Here is a 16,470-nt window from a genome sequence, read left to right on the forward strand (position 1 = left end):
TCTGATGACACAAAGACCCCATTACGTCATAATATGCTGACTGGAGGGGGCAGGGTCATAAGAGGCAGCAGAGGTGTAGGGATAGAGACAGCTCTGTAGCTCTGGCCATCCATCACAGTCACTGTAGTAATTTCTCTCCCTACCAGGCTCCCTGGAGAGAGCATAAGTAAGAAATCTCCATCTCCCCTCACCCTCCTAAACTATCTGAACCATTTGGGGCCCCTTGTAGCACTGATGGTGAGGAAGGGGGAAAGGAGTTGGGTATGGTGAATGGTGGAGTGAAAATGGTGCCTTAGAGAGTTGTACTGAGAGGGGCACTGACTATTGACAGAGAGTTTAGTGGGATGCCCAGGGAGAGACCATGGGGATTGGGGTAGGGTTGTTGGGAGAAGGACCTCTGCCTCACCAAGTGTGCACTGACATCACTGCCCACCACATCTCTGATTAGAGGGATTAACAAGGGGAGAGTCTGGCAGGCCAGAACTCATCTTCTCCTGTCTGCTTGTGCCCCTAGGGCTGCTAATGAATGTCTGAGAGGGTGAGAGAGGTCCAGAAATTTTCCCAAAGCCCACTCTGAGGATCAGTTGGAAGAAAAGTGGTCAGGAAACACAAGCCACAGACTGCTAAATCCAATCCCAAAAGAAAGAAAAGATCCCTGCTCATCCCTCCAGAACAACAGCTTTCCATTCTGAGGTGAGACAGTCTCTATAGGATGGGGGACACCTGTGGCTCAGGAGGAAGGTCCTGGGAGTACCATGGACTATAGGAGCATTTAGGCAGAGAACATGGGCTGAACTAGCTGGATGGGGGCTGGATCACGAAAAAGCATTAGAGTGGCAGTGTTTTTGTCATAGAGGGAGAAGGCTGTTTGCCTGGGTGAATGGAGCTGGGAAGGGATATTGGAGAGGAATCTGAAGGGTAGTGCAGGTTTTGGGTGGCCTTGAAGCTGGAAGAGATGTCAGTTGATCAGGTCCAACCTCCTCATTTGAAAGAAAGGATTCAGTGAATCTAAGAAGAGGAGAGGGTTTTGGCCAGGGTTACAGTATAGCCAGGAAGGGGAAAAAGCAGGTTCTGAGTCCAGGAATCTCTTGTCTGCCAAGCTACCTGTCTTACATCTTGGCAGCTACCTCTTCTGAGAGCCAAGCTCAATGGACTCAGGTTGCCTCAGAATGAGGTGGAGAAATTCCCCATAGAGCCAGGACTTCTGTGAGTCTTCAGTCATGGAGGAGAAGAGATCAAATAAGGGGTTTGGATCAGCCTCTGGAGAAGTGACTTTCCCTGAATTTCTTTCATTTATGAAAACAAGAATTTGCCCATCAGAGTCGTAACTTTCTGGAACCTTGAACATTTTCCTGGGATTTAGAGAAAAAAACGTATGGATGGTCCATCTTGCTGATCTCAGAGATTTCCTCCTCTGGAGTCTCCGCTTCTTGAAGGAGTACTTGAACATTAGAAATGGCATAGAGATGGGCAAAGATGGGTACCATGGAGGGGATGGGGATCAAGAAAGGCTAGGTAGACATGGTTTGCATACTATTAGGGCTTTCAATAATCACATGGAAAGTGAAGATCATGAACTGAATAAAGGTGGGAATTGTAAGTTGTTTAACTTGACTTCCTTGGGCTGCAGAAGGATACTTGGGGAAAGCAGGGTGGGGAAGGAAGCCTGAGTTAACAGCCCCTACATCAGGGTAAATGTGGCACTTCCATGGATTCATTGAGCTGGTCTGTGGGGCTATCTCCAACAGGAAGATGGAATTTGCCCCATCTTGATGAGATCAACTCAAGGACATCTTTCACTAACATTGTCTCCCTGATTCCAAAAAGGTTGAAGAGGGAAAGATGAGGGCAGAAGCAGTACCCAGGCCAATTTGTTAGGACAAATGGGGCCAGGAATATATGAAGGCAACTTCCCTAAGAGAGCTCTAATTTTAAGTATTTCATCAACAAGCCCCAAACTCCAGAAATTACTGTAGTGAATAAAATTATTAAGGGAAAACAAAAACTAAAATATGGGCATTGGGTCTACATATATCCCCCTACTGTCTGAACAAGGATCCTTCTAAATAGGGATGGGAGAGAAGGAAGGAGACACACACACAAATATTCGCACTGACAGATAGATACAGGTTTTCACACCAGATTCACACACACTCCCATACACAAATTCAATCATTTAAAAATTTCTCATTGATATCCTTCAGGAATCTTGGAGAGAAGACTAAAGAGGATTGTCAAAAGGGTCTTGAGAAACATCTGCCTGAATTATGAGGAGAGATGAGGAGGCCAAAGGTAAAGGACTTGGGCACGTTGATTCCTTTGGAAAAATTCTAAGGAAGATGTCCCTAGAAGGCTAAGATACATCATCCCCTGAGCAGGATCCCTGTTTATCTGGTTATTTAGACATGGAGGAGTACTCGGACATTCTCTCTTCCCCCATATATTCTGGCATTGCTGAGTTCTCTTTATGGACTCATATTAGGAATTCTCCTCTATCCACCCTTGGTGTGCAGAATTCAGCATTGACCAGTCCTTTCTGGTATTAATGACTCCCTGTGTGATCTATGAAGCCAATTAGTATGAAAAACTCTTGTATTTGGGGTATAGAGATTCACTGTATTCTCCCTTGGGAAGTGACATTTGATTATTCCAGTGAGCTTCTCCTTGTTCACATACATCAGTCTTTGGGTAGCTTCTATCTCTATATGAATCCTGCATTGGTGAGAGCTGATTCCATCCAGATTCCTCTTCCTGTGGTCTACATATTCCCTCCTTACTCTATATATGAGGAATAAGACACTGTCTGTGGACACCAATAGGAGTCTTCCAAAGCCCATCCCCAGGAGAGAAGAAGCAGAATCCTTTCAGGTATACAGAGAGAAGAGCCCATATATGAATCAGAGAGAGGAAGATAAAGCTCTATCTATCTATAATATATGTAGGAAGACTTTCTGTGAGTGCCTAGACATGGAGAAGGAGGAAAAAGGATGATTTCTGATGTTCATGAGGACCGAGGTTGTGTAAGTCCTGGAAATGAATTGCTAGAAACAGTATAAGTAATTCTGGAGAGGAATAAGGAGGGGGCAGCCTGAGGATGTAGAAACATGAATATATTCTCTTTCCTCAAACACAAGAGATGTCACACATTCTCTGCATTTTAATACATGCAAATTTGCCTTTATACAATATTTGAGAGACTCCAGAGTCAGGAATGTGGAGAGTAGATATATCAACAAAATGGGCCTGATCTCTCTGTATATAGTGTTATGCAGTAAAACTCTGTGGTCTCCCAAGCAGGAAGGGAAGGGGGAGATGAAGAGATCCCCCTGATGAGAATAGTCTGATGACACAAAGACCCCATTACATCATAATATGCTGACTGGAGGGGGCAGGGTCATAAGAGGCAGCAGAGGTGTAGGGATAGAGACAGCCCTGGGGCTCTGGCCATCCATCACAGTCACTGTAGTCATCTCCCTCCTAGCCAGACTCCCTGGAGAGAGCAGAAGTAAGGAATTTCTATCTCCCCTCGCCCACCCATTGGTGGGCTATTGAACTAGCCCAAACCCTTGGGGCCCCTTATAGCACTGATGGTAAGGAAGTGGAAAAGGAGTTGGGTAGGGTGAATGATGGAGTGAAAATGGTGCCTTAGAGAGTTGTACTGAGAGGGGCACTGACTGTTGGCAGATAGTTTAGTGGGATGCCCAGGGGTAGACTATGGGGATTGGGGTAGGGTTGTTGGGAGAAGGGCTTCTGCCTCACCAAGGTGGGCACTGACATCACTGCCCACCACATCTCTGATTGGAGGGATTAACAAAGGGGAGGGTCTGGCAAGCCAGAACTCATCTTCTCCTGTCTGCTGGTGCCCCTAGGGCTGCTAAGGATGTCTGAGAGGGGAGAGAGGTCCAGAAATTTACCCAAAGGCCACTCTGAGGATCAGTTGGCAGAAAAGTGGTCAGGAAACACAAGCCACAGACTGCTGAATCCAATCCCAAAAGAAAGAAAAGATCCCTGCTCATCCCTCCGGAACAACAGCTTTCCATTCTGAGGAGAGACAAACTCTGTAGGATGGGGGAAACCTGTGGCTCAGGAGGAAGGTCCAGGGACACCCATGGGCTATGGGAGGCTTTAGTCAGAACTAACTGGATGGGGTCTGGCCCATCAAAAACATTAGACTGGCAGTGTTTTTGTTATAGAGGGAAGAGGCTGTTTGAGAGAAGGGAGCTGGAGTGGCAATGACAGAGAGGAGTCTGAAAGGGCTTGTATTTGTACATTTGAGTGTAATGGAGGGTGGAAGAGATCTCAGAGGTCATCTTTTCCAACCTCCTTATTGAAAGAAAGGGCTACATGAAGTGAAGAAGAGGAGAGGAGTTTGGTCTAGGTTACACAGCCAGGAAGGGAAGGGGGAAAAGCAGGTTCTGAGTCCAGGATCCTTTTGTCTGCCAAGCTAGCTGACTTACATTTTGGCAGCTACCTCTTCTGAGAGCCAAGCGTCTTGCACTCAGGTTGCCTCAGAATGAGGTGGAGAAATTCCCCATAGAGCCAGGACTTCTGTGAGTCTTATTCATGGCGGAGAAGAGATATCAAGTAAGGGGTTTGGGTCAGCCTCTGGAGAAGTGACCTTCCCTGAATTTCTTTCATTTAGTAAAACTGAAACTAGCATATTCCACTCATTGTTTCTGGAAGCTCCTTGAACATTTCCCTGGGACTTAGAGATTAAAGCTTAGGCAAAGTCCACCCTCTGAAGTCTCAACTTGTTCAAAGAGTAAACTTGGACATTAGGAATGGTGATCAGGAAAGGCTTGGTAGACCTGGGTTGTGCCATTTAGGCTTTCAGTAATCACATGGAAAATGAAGAACATGAACTGAATGAAGGTGGGAATTTTGAGTTGTTTAAAGGGACGGACCTCGTTTTTAGAAGGATCCTTGGGGAAAACTGGATGGGAAAGGATGTCTGAATCAACAGCCCTCAGCCCCAAGATCAGGGTAAGTGGGGAATTTGCCCCATCTTGAAGAGGACATTGCTTATGGTTGAAGAGGGACAAGATGAGGGCAGAAGCAGTACCCAGGCCAATTTGTAAGGACAAATGGGAGCAGCAATATGTGAAGGCAAACGCCCAAAACTCACTCTACTGTCTAACCAAGGATTCATCCAAAAAGGATGCAAGATAAGGCAGGATAGACACACAAATATTCACTGAAATCTTTTCAATGATCCTTCAGGAATCTTAGAAAAGAAGACTAAAGGGGGGCAGCTGGGTAGCTCAGTGGATTGAGAACCAGGCCTAGAGACGGGAGGTCCTAGGTTCAAATCCGGCCTCAGCCACTTCCTAGCTGTGTGACCCTGGGCAAGTCACTTGACCCCCATTGCCTAGCCCTTACCACTCTTCTGCCTTGGAGCCAATACACAGTATTGACTCTAAGACGGAAGGTAAGGGTTTAAAAAAAATTAAAAAAAAAAGAAAAGAAGACTAAAATGGAGTGTCAAAATGGCCTTGAGAAACATCTGCCTGAATTACGTGGAGATGAGTAAGCCAAAGGGGAAAGGAGTTGAGCATGTTGATTCCACGGAAGAGTTCACTTGAGCAGAATCCCTGTTTATCTGGTTATTTAGACATCGGGGAGCACAAAGTCCCCACATATTCTGGCATTGCTGTGTTCTCTTTATGGATTCATATTAGGAATTCTCCTCTATTCCCCCTTGGTGGCCAGAATTCAGCACTGACGAGTTCTTTCTAGGCTAATGACTCCCTTTATGATCTATGGAGCCAATTGGTATGAAAACTCTTGTATTTGCGCTTCTCCTTCTTCACATACATGATAAGTTCTAGGGCAGCTTCTATCTCTATATGATTCCATCTAGATTCCTCTTGGTTCACATATATGTGAGAAACCAGACACTTCTGTGGACATCCGCAGCTTGTGCTCCCTGGCCACTTGGCAGGTGAGGCTGGGCTGGGCGCCCCTCCCCCGCTCAGAGCTGATGGCCAGTGAGGTCAGCGCTCATTCTGCAGCACTCCTGCCTCCAAAGATGTCTACTTCCTCTCTTCCTGGGAGATGCTCTAGGAAGATGCCCACTGTCCACCCAGAGTATCTCATAGATGAGAATCCAGAGAGAGAATATGCATACACACAGGAAGAGGAATCTAGATGGAATGTTCTCACCAATGTAGGACTCATATACATGCCAACTATCTGAGGGCTCATATATGTGAACAGCTGTTATATTATACTATATAGAGAGGCTATCTCAGTGCTGAAATCTGAACATATAAGATAGAAGAGAGTTTGCGTGATGAATATGCAAAAGTGAATATACAATTACTGAAGGATTTGATCAATCTGTTACTGAAAAGTGATGGAGGTTTTCCCTGCCCTGGGAGCTGTCCCAGGTCCTCAGCTTGTGCTCCCTGCCCACAGATCTCCCAGCTCAGGCAGCTGAGGTTGGCCTGGGCTTAGGGCGGGTCGCCGCATCTGTCTCCTGTGCAGTATCCATGCTCAGCCAGAGGGGGAGCCGTAGCCTAGCGGAGCAGAGACCTGGCTAGGCGCCCCTCCCCCGCTTGGAGCTGATGGCCGGTGACGTCAGCGCTTGGACATTCTGCAGGGCTCCTGCGTCAACTCCCTCCCACCTCCATCGGCCCCCAACGGGCATCACCCCACCCGCCCGCCTCGCCTCAGCTCCTCTCGCGCCACCCCCACCCACGTCCGGCTCTGCCGCGTGCGCTTCCAGGCGGCTCCCCACGCACCCACTGCGGCTCATCTCCTCGCTCCCACCTTTGCTGCTGCAAGTGGCCTGGTGCGGGGCTGTTACACACTGTGGCCATCCCGGGAGCCCGGCATGGACGGAGGGAGGCACAGGCACCGTTATTGCTGCCCGGGCCCCTCTGCTGTGTGTCCACACGTCCCTGCGTCAGCCCTTCAAAAGCCCACCCCATTGGGCCCGCTGGGTTCTGGTGCACGAGGCCTCCAACATGGCCGCTGCCCAATCTAGGGGCTTCTGGGGGGCTGTAAGGAGACCCGATAAGGAATCAGCAATCCCTAGAGAGCACGCGGGAGTGCTCAGATCTCAATAGCATGGGAATGCCGCAGAGAATTCAGAATACCATTCTTCAGGAGACCCTCCTCTCATATTCCAGTCTAGGGCTGGGCAGGGCCAATGGGGGAGCACTCATTCAGGCTCAATAAGCAAAGAAGGGAAGCTCACCGAGGAGGAGAGATGTCTGACTCCTCCACCATCGCATTCCATAGGAATGAATATTGCCAGCCTGTGTTGCCTTGGGTTGCCATGACTCTTCTGCCTCAGTCAGGCATGTGTATCTGAAAGTGCCTCTGTGGGCCGCCTTTGGGCTTCTGCCACCGTAACTGCCAATGGATGGGGATGACAACATTTTATGAAGTGATTTGGGGGAACAAGAATTTGCATGTGAGCATGGCAGTGTCTTCTCTGGGTGTGTGGCTGGCTGAGGGGCTGGGTGGGGTTCATGTGGGAGTATCCCATGCTGCACTGCAACATTTGTTGGATCCATGGTAGCAGGTTGGAAGATGTCAGGTTGGAGTGGAGACACCTTCTGCTTTGTGCTTTCTTTTAGATTCCTGTTAACTAGAGTATTTGTAGGAATAAGGGTGGGCCTATTAAGAAGGGCCTTTAGCCTTCCTGGGGAGGATGCTCTCTCATATCCCTGGCCCCATGTTTACAAATAACTGCACTGGACTCCTGCTTCAGGCCTCATCTTTGTCTTCAGGCTGTTGGCAACAGAGAGACAATGTTAATGAGAGACTGTCCATAAGGATGACCTCTGCAGGTGTAGTAGAAGCCTTCTCCCCTGCTTGGAAGAACTTCCCAGATTAGCCTGGGTGGGAAATTCAGGGGGTGATGAGGTCTAGAGCAGGGATTGTGATTCAACAGGCTTCCATCCCTACCCTGATTTCCCCTAGGACCTTTCTGCTGCCCAAGCAGGTTCCTTTAAACAGCTTACAATTTCCACCTTTGTTCAGTCTGTGATCTCCACTTTCCCTGTGGTTATTGAAAGCCCAGAAGCCACTCAGCCCATGTCTACCAAGTCTTTGCACATCCCTGTCACTCCATGGTACCCCTCTTTGCCCATCTACTCCATTTTCTCAATGTCCTAGAAGTCCTTCAGCAGCTTATACTCTAGAAGAGGAATTCTCTGAGACTAGAAAAGTGGACCTTGTCTAGGATTCTACCTCTACATCCAAGGACAATGTTCAAGGAGGGTCCAGAAAGTACAAGGGGGATGAGAAAATTCCTGCTTTCCTAACTGAAAGAAATTAGGGAAGGTCACATCTACCCCAGCCTAATCCAAAGCTCCTCGTCAGTTGATCTCTTCTCCATGACTGAAGACTCCCAGAAGTCCTGGCTCTATGGGGAATTTTTCCACAAATTCTGAGGCAATCTGAGTACATGACGCTTGGCTCATGAGCTCATGGACTAAGAACCTGGATTTGCCCTCTTCCTGATTGTACTGTAACCCTGGCCAAAACCATCTCCTCCTCTTGCATTCACTTAGCCCTTTCTTTCAAATGAGGACATTGGACCTGATTTACTCTGAGATGTCTTCCAGCCTACAAGCCACCCAAACCTGTAAGCCCCTTCAGAGGCTTCTCAGTTCCTTTCAACCAGGCAATTAGCCTCTATCCTCTATGACAATAACACTGCCAGTCTAGTGCTTTTTGATGGTCCAGCCCTCATCCAGCTAGTTTAACCCATGTTCTATTCCTAAGGCCTCCCCAAACCCCATGAATCTCCCTGGACCTTCCTCCTTAGTCACAGGTGCCCCCCATGCCAAAGGGACTGTCTCACCTCAAAATGGAATGGCATGGTTTTGGGGGACCAGCACAGATGATTTCTTTCCCTTGGGAGTGGATTCTGCCATCTGATGTTTGTGTTTCCCGATGACTTTTCTGACAAGTGAGCCTCAGGGTAGCCTTTGGATAAATTTCTGATATCTCTCCCCTCTTAGACATCCATCAGCAGGCCTATGGGCACACAGACAACAGGAAATGAATCCAGTCAAGCCTTGTCTTCCTAGTAGAAACCTGGAGAACAATGATGTCAGTGGTTATCTTGGTCTGGCAGTGGTTCTTCTTCCAACAAACCTACCCCAATTTGCATGGTCTCTCAATTGGGTATCCCACTAACCTCCCTGGCAAGAGTCATTACCCCTCTCACTCCAATACTCTCAGGGTCCATTTTCAGTTCTTGCCTCCCTTTACCCTCTCTCATCATCAATGCTACAAAAGGGCATTTCTAGGTTTGGATTTTTAAGGAGGGTGAGGGGAGATGGAGATTCCTTACTTCTGCTCCCTCCAGTGAGCCTGGAAAGTAGGGAGATTGTAATGGATGGCCAGAGCCCCTGGGTATCTCTATCCCTACAATTCTAGGGCCTCTTATAACACCACCACCCCTAGTCAGCATATTATGATGTATTGGGGTTATTGTGTCATCCGGGGAATCTCCTCATTATCACCTTCCCATTCCTGCTCAGAGTCTTCAGTGCTTGGCCCTATAATCCCACATATGGAAAGAAAAGGTTCATTTCATCCCTGTATTTATTGTATACTTTCCTATGACTCTGGAGTCTCTAATATATTTTATAAAGGACTATTTGTCTGTATAAAAATGCAGAGAATGTACGACATCTCCGGTGTTATGAGGACAGAGAATATATTAAGGTTTTCAAGTCCCCCGGGTACCATGTCCTTATTCCTCTCTAGCATTACTTATACTGGTTCTATCGATTCATTTCCAGGATGTACATACATATCTTGGGTCCTCAGAAACCTCAGAAATCATCCCTTCACCTCCTTTCTCCATGTCTAGGCACTCACAGATTCTCTTTCTATTCCTATATATCTACATATATCCTCTTAATAGATAGATATTTGTCTTCCTCTTATTTATACATGGGCTCTCTTCCCCCCTTTTTGTATACCTGAAAGGAGTCTGCTTCCTCTCTCTATGGGATGGGATTTGGAAGATTTCCATTGGTGTCCACAGACAGTGTCTCATTCCTCACATATGGGAGTATAGAGGGAATGTGTAGACCACAGGAAGAGGAATCTAAACAGAATCAGCTCTCATCAGTTCAGGACTCATATGGAGATAGAAGCACACTTGAATAATCATATGGCACTTCACAGGGGAGAATACAGTTAATCTCTGCACCCCAAATACCAGAATTTTCATACCAATTGGCTCCATAGATCACAAAGGGTTTCATTAATGCCTAGAAATTACTGGTCAGGGCTGAATTCTGGACACCAAGGGAGTATAGAGAATTCCTAATATGAATCCAGAAAGAGAACACAGCAATACTGTAATATATGAAGGAAGAGAGAATGACTGAGTGCTCCTCCATGTCTAAATAACCAGATAAACAGATATCATTGGTCAGGGGGATGATGATGTATCTTAGCCTTCTACTGACCTCTTCCTTGGGATTTTTCCAAAGAATCAATGTGCTCAATCTCTTTGCCTTTGGCCTCTTAATATCTCCTCCGAAATACAGGCAGATGTTTCTCAAGGTTCTTTTGACACTCCCCTTTAGTCTTCTCTACAAGATACCTGAAGGATTTCAATGAAAATGTTTCATAAATGATCGAATTTAGGGATACAGGTGTGTGTGTGTGTATCTGGTGTGAAAACCTATATCTATCTGTGCATCAGTGTGAATATTTGTGTGTCTCTCCTGCCTTCTCTCTCATCCCTTTTTGGATGAATCTGGTCAGATAGTAGTGGAGATTTATGGAGACCCCACATATGGCCATGTGGAACTCAACCCAAGTATACCAAGCCTTTCTTGATCAACATTCCCTACATGGTACCCATTTTTGCCCATCTCTACGCCTTCCTAATGTCCAAGTACTCCTTCAAAAAGCTGAGACTCCAGAGGAAGAATACTCTGAGATCAGCAAGATGGACCTTGTCTCAGCTTTAACCTCTAAATCCCAGGAAAATGTTCAAGAAACTTCCAGAAAGTAAGAGTGGAATGTGCAAGTTTCAGTTTTACTAAATGAAAGAAATTCAGGGAAGGTCACTTCTCCAGAGGCTGATGCAAACCCCTTACTTGATCTCTTCTCCTCCATGACTGAAGACTCACAGAAGTCCTGGCTCTATGGGGAATTTCTCCTCCTGGTTCTGAGGCAACTTGAGTGCATTAAGCTTGGCTCTCAGAAGAGGTAGCTACCAAGATGTAAGACAGGTAGCTTGGCAGACAAGAGGATCCTGGACTCAGGACCTGCTTTTCTCCATTCCCTTCATGGCTGTGTAAAATAGACCAAACTTGTCCCCTCTTCTTCACTTCACTTAGCCCTTCCTGTCAAAGGAGGAGGTTGGCAAGATGAGGTCTGAGATCTCTTCCATTTTCCATTTGACTTAAACCTACAAGTCCCTTCAGACTCCTTCCCTAAATCCCTCTGCAGCTCACGTCACCAAGTCAAAGAGCTTCCTCCCTCTATGACAAAAACACTGCCAGTCTAATGCTTTTTGATGAGCCAGCCCCCATCCAGCTGCTTCTGACTAAGGCCTCCTATCATATAGCCCATGGGTCTCCCTGGACCTTCCTCCTGAGCAACAGGTGTCCCAATCCTACAGGGTCTATCTCACCTCAGAATGGAAAGCTGTTGTTCTGGAGGGACTAGCAGGGATCTTTTCTTCCTTGTGGGACTGGATTCAGCAGTCTGTGGCTTGTGTTTCCTGACCACCTTTCTGCCTTTTGGTAGATTTCTGGACCTCTCTCCCCTCATAGACATTCATTAGCAGCCCCAAGGGGACAAGCAGACAAGAGAAGATGAGTTCTGGCTAGCCAGACCCTCACCTTGTTAATCCCTCCAAGCAGTGAATTGGTTGACAGTGATGTCAGTGTCCACCTTGGTGAGGCAGAGGTCCTTCTCCCAACAACCCTACCTCTGAACATCCCACTAACCTCTATGCCAGCAGTCAGTGCCCCTCTCACTCCAACCCTCTCAGGCTCTATTTTCACTCCATCATTCCCCCTTCCTGCCTTCTTTTCCCCTCCCTCACCATCAATGGTAAAAGGGGTCCCAAGGGGTTGGGCTTGTTCAGGAGGGTGAGTGGAGATTGAGGTTCCTTAATTCTGCTCTCTCCAGAGAGTTTCTCAAGGAGGGAGATGACTATAGTGACTGTGATGGATTATAGCCAGAGCCCCAGGGATGTCTCTATCCCTACACCTCTGCTGCCTCTTATGACCCTGTCCCCTCCAGTCAGCATATTGTGATGTCATGGGGTCTTTGTGTCATCAGACTATTCTCCTCAGAGGGATCTCTTCATCTCCACCTTCCCTTCCAGCTTGGGAGACCTCAGTGTTTTTGGCTGTATAACCCTATATACAGCAAGATCATGGCCATTTGCTTGATATATCTACTCTCCACATTCCTATTACTCTGGAGTCTTTCACAAATTGTATAAAGGCGTATTTTTCCATATGAAAATGCAGAGAATGTATGACATCTCTTGTGTATAAGGAAAGAGAATGTATTCAATTTTCTAAGTCCTCAGGCTGGCCCCTACTTACTCCTCTTCAGAATTACTCATACTGGTTCAGCAATCCCTTTCCAGGACTTACACATCCTCTGTCCTCACAAACCTCAGCACTCATCCCTTTTCCTCATCCTATATCTCTAGGCAGTCACAGACTCTCTTCCTATATATCTACATATATTCTCTCCTGAGAGATAAATAGATAGATAGATATATAGACAGACAAGACAGATAGCCAGACATATAGACCTTTACTTTTCTCTCTCTCTGATTTATATATGGGTTCTTCTCTTTCCTCTCTGTATACCTGAAAGGATTCTGCTTCACCTCTATCTGGAATGGGCTTTGGAAGACATGTATTGGTGTCCTAAGATGGTGTCTCATTCCTCACATTTAGGAGTAAAGAGGGAATATGTGGAACACATGAAGAGGAATCTAGATGGAATCAGCTCTCACTAGTCCAGGACTCATATAAGCTAACCAAGAACTGATGTGAAGAAGTAGAAGCATACTGGAATAATCAAATGTCACTTCTCAAGGGAGAATAGAGTGAATCTCTGCACTCCAAATACAAGAGTTTTCATGCTAATTGGCTTCATAGATCACACACGTAGAAAGAATTGGACTGGGCTGAATTCTGGACACCAAGTGTGTATAGAGGATAATTCCTAATATGAATCCATAAAGAGAACACAGCAATACTGGAATGTATGTGGGAGGAGAGAATGGTTGGGTGCTCCTCCATGTCTAAATAACCACATAAACAGGGATCCTGCTCAAGGAATGATGTATCTTAGACTTCTACTGATGTCTTCCATTGGAATTTTTCCAAAGGAATCAACCTTCTCAACTCCTTTACTTTGGTCTGTTAATCTCTCCTCGTAATGTAGGCAGATGTTTCTCAAGGCCCTTTTGACACTCCCCTTTAATCTTCTCTCCAAGATTCCTAATGTATATCAATGAAAAAATTTTAAATGATTGAATTTAGGGGTACAGGAGTGAGTATATCTGGTGTGAAAACCTGTATCTATCTATGTGTCAGTGTGAATATTTGTGTGTGTGTGTCCTTCCTTCTTTCCCATCCCTATTTAGATGGATACTTATTCAGACAGTTGGGGGATATATGTAGATCCAACAACTATTTTTGGAAGATGGTTTCCCTTAATAATTATATTTACTACAGTAATTGCTGGAGTTTGGGGCTTTTTGATGAAATACCTAAAATTATCACTCTCTTGGGTAAGTTGCCTTCACATATTCCTGGTCCCATTTGTCCTTACAAATTGGACTGAATACTGCTTCTGACCTTATCTTTCCCACTTCAACCTTTTTAGAATCAGGGAGAGAATGTTAGTGAGAGATAAGCTTGAGCTGATCTCTTCAAGATTGTTCAAATCCCCTCTTCCTGTTTCAGACAGCTGCACAGACTGGCTCAATGAGGCCATGGAAGTGCCATTTTACCCTGATCTAGTTGCTGTTAATTCAGGCTTCCTTACCAACCCTGCCTTCCCCAAGGATCCTTCTATAGCTCAAGGAGGTCCCTTTAAACAACTCACAATTCCCACCTTCATTCAGTTCATGTTCTTCACTTTCCATGTGATTATTGAAGCCCATATGGCACTCAACCTATGTCAACCAAGCCTTTCTTGATCCCCATTCCCTCCATGATCATATCTTTGCCTGTGTCTACCCCATTCCTAATGTCTAAGTACTCCTTCAAGTAGCTGAGATTCTTCAGCGGAGGAAATCTCTGAGATCAAAAAGATGCACCTTGCCTAAACTTTACTAAATCCCAGGAAAATGTTCAAGGAACTTCTAGAAAGCATGAGTGGGATGTGCAAATCCCTGTTTTCTTAAACTGAAAGAAATTCAGGAAAGGTCACTTCTCTGGAGGTTGATCCAAACCCCTTACTTGATCTCTTCTCTATGACTAAGGATTCACAGAAGTCCTGGCTCTATGGGAAATTTCTCCATGTCATTCTTAGGCAATCTGATTGCATGAAGCTTGGCTCTCAGAAGAGGTAGCTGCCAAGATGTAAGCCAGCTAGCTTGGCAGACAAGAGGATCCTAGATTCAGGACCTGCTTTTGTCCCTTCCTTTCATGGCTGTGTAAAATAGACCAAACTCCTCCCCTCTTCTTCACTTCACTTAACTGTTTCTGTCAATGAGGAAGTTGGCAAGGTGAGGTCTGAGATCTCTTCCAGCCTCCATTGGACTCAAAACTACAAGCCCCTTCAGGTTCCTCTCCTTCATTACCTCTCCAGCTCCCTTCACCCAACCAAACAGCCTGCTCCCTTTATGATAAAAACACTGCCAGTCTAATGCTTTTTGATGGTCCAGCCCACATCCAGCTGGTTCTGACTAAAGCTTCCCATACCCCAAGTGTGTCCCTGAACTTTCTAAGTGAGACATAGGCATCCCCCCTCCTATAGGGTCTGTCTAACCTCAGAATGGAAAGCTACTGTTCTGGAGTGATGAGCAGGGATCCTTTCTTTCTTTTGGAACTGTATTCAGCCATCTGTAGCTTGTGTTTCCTGACCACATTTCTCCTAACTGATCCTCACAGTGGCCTTTGGGTAAATTTCCTGATCTCTCTCCCCTCTCAGACATCCATTAGTAGCCCTAGGGGGACAAGCAGATAAGAGAAGATGAGTTCTGGTTAGCCAGACCCTAACCTTGTTAATCCCTCCAAGCAGAGACATGGTGGGTAGTGATGTCCACCTTGGTGAGGCAGAAGTCCTTCCAACAACCCTATTCCAATTTCCATGGTCTACCACTGGGAATTCCACTAATCTCTGTGCCAGCAGTCAGCGTCCCTCTCACTCCAACAATCTAAGGCTCATTTTCACTCTATCATTCTCCCTCTCTGCCTCCTTTTCCCCTCCCTCACCATCAGTGCTACAAGGGTCCCCAAAGAGTCGGGCTATTTCAGGTGGGAGAGTGGAGATAGAAATTCCTTACTTCTCTCTCCAGGGAGTCTGTCAAGGAGGGAGATGACTACAGTTACTGTGATCCATGGCCAGAGCTACAGAGCTACAGGGCTGCCTCTATCCCTATACCTCTGCTGCTTCTTATGACCCTGCCCCTCCAGTCAGCATATTATGATATAAGGCTTTTTATGTCATCAGACTATTCTCATGAGGGGGAACCTCTTCATCTCCCCTTTTTTCTCCTCTCAACAAGAGGCTCCTAGATGCCTAGGCCTTGGTGTGGTGGCAGAGGGAGAGGGAAGATCAGGTTTCCTTACTTCTGCTTCCTAGAGAGCAAGAAGAGAGGTGACCTCAGGTCCATGATACATTACCAGAGCCCCTGGGTTGTGTGTCTCAATACCTTTTTGCCCGACTCATCCCTTATAACTCCTCCTAGTCAGCATATTGGGATGTAATGGGGTCTTTGTGTCCTCACAATATTCATGGCAGGGCCTTCTCTGATTTTCCCCTTTCCTTCATGCTCAAGAGCCCTCATTGATGGGCTGTATAAGCCTATATACACAAGGAATAGGCCCATTTCATTTATATAGCAATATATTTTCTTTATTCCTATATCTAGATTCTGATCTAGAGGATACTTATCACGAAAAATAATATTTCATTCATTTCCCATTGATGAGAACCGATAATAAATACACCACAAGATAAGTCCTGCCCTTGTTTCTCTTCACCCCATTGCAGCTATCAGACATTCTTTCTATCCCCTTCTTTGTTTTTACTCAACCTATTGCCCCATCGACCTCATCCATCATTCTCTCTGTTGCAATGGATATGAATATTCCCACATTCCCCCTCTAGTCATATGTGTGTGTCTGCCTACATCCTTATTCGCTGAAGTTTTGCATGGCTGTGTGCAGAGTGTGTGTCATTCCAAGAGAATGTGAATCTACTCAAAGAGCAAGCTAGGAGTCGATGTGTCCTCATGTATCATACACATGACGGAAAAGGGAGAAAACCAAAAGT

At 46.1% G+C, this 16,470-nt stretch overlaps 3 long non-coding RNA genes across 5 annotated transcripts; 1 reads left to right on the forward strand and 2 right to left on the reverse strand.

Moving 5' to 3' along the window:
- Positions 1 to 48: 48 nt before the first annotated feature.
- On the forward strand, positions 49 to 13,547 carry LOC103097186 (uncharacterized). Its single transcript, XR_474109.3, has 4 exons — positions 49 to 166; positions 515 to 693; positions 2,205 to 3,505; positions 12,915 to 13,547. It is a non-coding gene; the product is annotated as an uncharacterized LOC103097186 (long non-coding RNA).
- LOC103096670 (uncharacterized) lies at positions 7,103 to 12,244 on the reverse strand. Of its 3 annotated transcripts, none has more exons than XR_008914773.1 (5): positions 11,624 to 12,244; positions 11,085 to 11,333; positions 10,446 to 10,582; positions 8,819 to 9,054; positions 7,103 to 7,740 (listed from the first exon to the last, which is right to left on the reverse strand). It is a non-coding gene; the product is annotated as an uncharacterized LOC103096670 (long non-coding RNA). The 3 variants fall into 3 exon arrangements; XR_008914771.1 differs by having other exon boundaries at positions 8,819 to 8,994; positions 11,624 to 12,237; XR_008914772.1 differs by lacking the exon at positions 11,085 to 11,333 and having other exon boundaries at positions 8,819 to 8,994; positions 11,624 to 12,231.
- Positions 13,294 to 15,583, reverse strand: LOC130456181 (uncharacterized). Its single transcript, XR_008914774.1, has 3 exons — positions 15,479 to 15,583; positions 14,962 to 15,139; positions 13,294 to 13,463 (listed from the first exon to the last, which is right to left on the reverse strand). It is a non-coding gene; the product is annotated as an uncharacterized LOC130456181 (long non-coding RNA).
- Between the last annotated feature and the right edge of the window lie 887 nt (positions 15,584 to 16,470).

The sequence above is a fragment of the Monodelphis domestica genome, chromosome X (assembly GCF_027887165.1).
Source record: "Monodelphis domestica isolate mMonDom1 chromosome X, mMonDom1.pri, whole genome shotgun sequence".
Lineage (NCBI taxonomy): Eukaryota > Metazoa > Chordata > Mammalia > Didelphimorphia > Didelphidae > Monodelphis > Monodelphis domestica.